General features: G+C 43.5%; 1 pseudogene; it reads left to right on the top strand.

The window, feature by feature from the left end:
- The first annotated feature begins 263 nt into the window (after positions 1 to 263).
- Positions 264 to 1,455, top strand: LOC136337880 (nucleophosmin pseudogene; annotated as a pseudogene).
- The last annotated feature ends 1,692 nt before the right edge of the window (positions 1,456 to 3,147 follow it).

The following is a 3,147-nucleotide window of genomic DNA, read 5'->3' as shown; positions in this document are numbered from 1 at the left end:
CCCTTGATCTCTTTTGTAAACTGCTGGTTCACTGTGGACCAGGCTGGTCTCCACAGCTAGAGCAAGGGAGAAAGTAGATTTCTTTTACTGATGTTCCAACTTCTTTTTATATGCCATTCATTAATACCCCAAATGTGCAGTTTCGAGGGAAATGACATCTCTTTCAATGAGTTACATGCATAAGCAGCACAGCCCTTGGCACATGGCTGAAGTTTAAGAAATCATAGCTTTAGCCCTGGTGTGATTCCGTCCTGCATGTCTGTTCTGAGGAACAGGCAATCATTCCTCTCCGTTAGCCTTCTCTGCCACCTAAGTGTGTGCTACCACACCATGGAAGATTCGATGGACATGGACATGAGCCCTCTGAGGCCCCAGAACTACCTTTTCGGTTGTGAACTAAAGGCTGACAAAGATTATCACTTCAAGGTGGATAATGATAAAAATGAGCACCAATTATCCTTACGAACGGTCAGTTTAGGGGCTCATGCAAAGGATGAATTGCACATTGTTGAAGCAGAGGCAATGAATTATGAAGGCAGTCCAATTAAAGTAACACTGACAACTTTGAAAATGTCTGTACAGCCAATGGTTTCCTTGGTAGCTTTGAAATAACACCACCTGTGGTCTTACGGTTGAAGTGTGGTTTAGGGCCTGTGCATATTAGTGGACAGCACTTAGTAGCTGTGGAAGAAGATGCAGAGTCAGAAGATGAAGACAAGGAGGACGTGAAACTCCTAAGCATATCTGGGAAGCGACCTGCCCCTGAAAGCGGCAGCAAGGTCCCGCAGAAAAGAGTAAAACTAGCTGCTGAAGATGAGGATGATGATGACGATGACAATGATGATGATTCTGAGGACGAAGAAGCTGAAGAAAAAACTCCAGTAAAGAAATCAATACGAGATACTCCAGCCAAAAATGCACAAAAATCAAACCAGAATGGAAAAGACTCAAAACCAACACCAAGATCAAAAGGTCAGGAATCCTTCAAAAAACAGGAAAGAACTCCTAAAACACTGAAAGGACCTAGTTCTGGAGAAGACATTAAAGCAAAAATGCAAGCAAGTATAGAAAAAGGTGGTTCTCTTCCTAATGTGGAAGCCAAGTTCATCAATTACGTGAAGAATTGCTTCCGAATGTCTGACCAGGAGGCTATTCAAGATCTCTGGTAGTGGAGGAAGTCTCTTTAAGAAAATAGTTTAAACAGTTTGTTAAAATTTTCCGTCTTATTTCATTTCTGTAACAGTTGATATCTGGCTGTTCTTTTTATACTGTAGAGTGAGAACTTTCCCTACCATGTCTGATAAATGTTGTCCAGGTTCCATTGCCAAGAATGTGTTGTCCAAAATGCCTGTTTAATTTTTAAAGATGGAACTCCACCCTTTGCTTGGTGTTAAGTATGTATGGAATGTTATGATAGGACATAGTAGTAGTGGTGGTCAGACAGATGGAAATGGTGGGAAGACAGAAATATACATGTGAAATAAACTCAGTATTAAAAAAAAAGAAATCATAGCTTTAGATGACATATCCAATGAACAAAATCTAGGGGTCATTTTGCTTAAGAAGATGGAAGTGTTTCAGGGCCAACGTTAGGGCAAATGTGCTGCTGCCTTGCAGTGTCAAGAAGACCAACACCGTGGAGGTGGCTCAGAGCAGGCAGGTTGTGGGTGGGCCACCAGGATTGCTCAGAGCCACTTGCAGCTCTGCTCCTGGAGAACTAGTTAACAAGCCACCTAACTTCGCCAGGGATCAGTTTCCTCATGCATCCCATGAGAGGACTGGCATGAATGGTGGCCGAGAACCCTTCACAGTTTCAATCTGTGACACTGATTGTTTCTGCTTCTGGAAAAAGGGACACACTGGGAAAAATTGTATCCTCCATTACCCAGCAAACTGGAATGGGAGTGCCTGTGAATTCTTGTAAGGACTGGTGCAGCCAGCAGTCACAATTCTTGTGAACTTAATGAACTGTACAGTATTCTGCCAATAGCTGCTTCTCAGGAATGGTGTTTAGGTCATGCAGTTGGGAGATGAGAGAACAAGAAGTGATTGTAAAATGCTTTCAGGGAGACATAAGCTGACAGAAGAAGAAGCCACTCTATGTACGGAATCAAATGTTGTTGCAACCCTGGCTGGATGGCTCAGTTAGCATTCTCCTGGAGAGCAGAGGGTGCTGGTTTGATCCCCAGTCAGGGCACACACAGGAGGAGATGATATTCCTGTCTCCCCCTCTCCCTCCCTTCCTCTCTAGCTAAAAATCGATAAATAAATGTAAAAAAAAAAAAAAAGCTGTTGCACAATGATTTGTGCATGTTTCACCTAAAATGAATATCTACTTTTTTGGCCTTCCTTTTCTTAAAAGGCCGGGGAAATAGTCAAGAAACATATTCCTTCAGAAGTCAGAGAGAAAGATTTTTATTTTACTTTGGTTTTATTTTTTCTCCAAACACAACCTTCCAATAGGCTTTGTTGAATTTTTACCTTCTCCTCCTCTCAAAGGTCCCTGAGCTTCTCACTCATGGCTGTTTGCAAGGAAGGGAGAGACAGAGCGACCTGATTTGCAGGGGTGACCCTGGTCTTGTCTCTTCCTAATCACCCGTTTCCTTGGAAGTAGGACGGGCTGGCAGAGATCAGTTCTGTGCATCTGTGCTTATGTTACACAAAAGCTGTGAAAAATTATGAAGCTAACAGAGAGACAAATGGCGTGGGGGAGGACACAATGAGCAGCTCTGGAAACCCCAATGACAGCTCATCATGCTGGGTGGCCTTCTCTCGTAATTACTACTTCATTCCTAAAGGAGAATCTGAATTGCAGCAAAGTTTGTACTCTACTCGCCTCCCTGAGGTTAAATTCCTACGTATACTTTGTCAGCGAGGCCTCGCCTTGCACGACCTCCTTTTATTCTGTTTCCTCCCTTTTTGTGCCATTGTCCCAAACACACACCATCACTCTTGTGTAGCATGCACCTGTGTGAGTTAGACTCATGTGCACACACTCTCAGGTGTGAGCATACTTGCACACGCACATGCACACAGACATATACACTCTTGCACACAGTCATGAGGCTCCCAGTTTAACACTGTCAGTGTCGGGGCTCTGGTGGTGAGGTCATGCTCTGAATTTCTTCCCATTTTGGAAGTATGACA

Source organism: Saccopteryx bilineata, chromosome 5 (genome assembly GCF_036850765.1).
Source record: "Saccopteryx bilineata isolate mSacBil1 chromosome 5, mSacBil1_pri_phased_curated, whole genome shotgun sequence".
NCBI classification, from domain to species: Eukaryota; Metazoa; Chordata; class Mammalia; order Chiroptera; family Emballonuridae; genus Saccopteryx; species Saccopteryx bilineata.
Note: the sequence above shows the minus strand (reverse complement) of the source record. Positions and strands in the feature narration are given on the sequence as shown.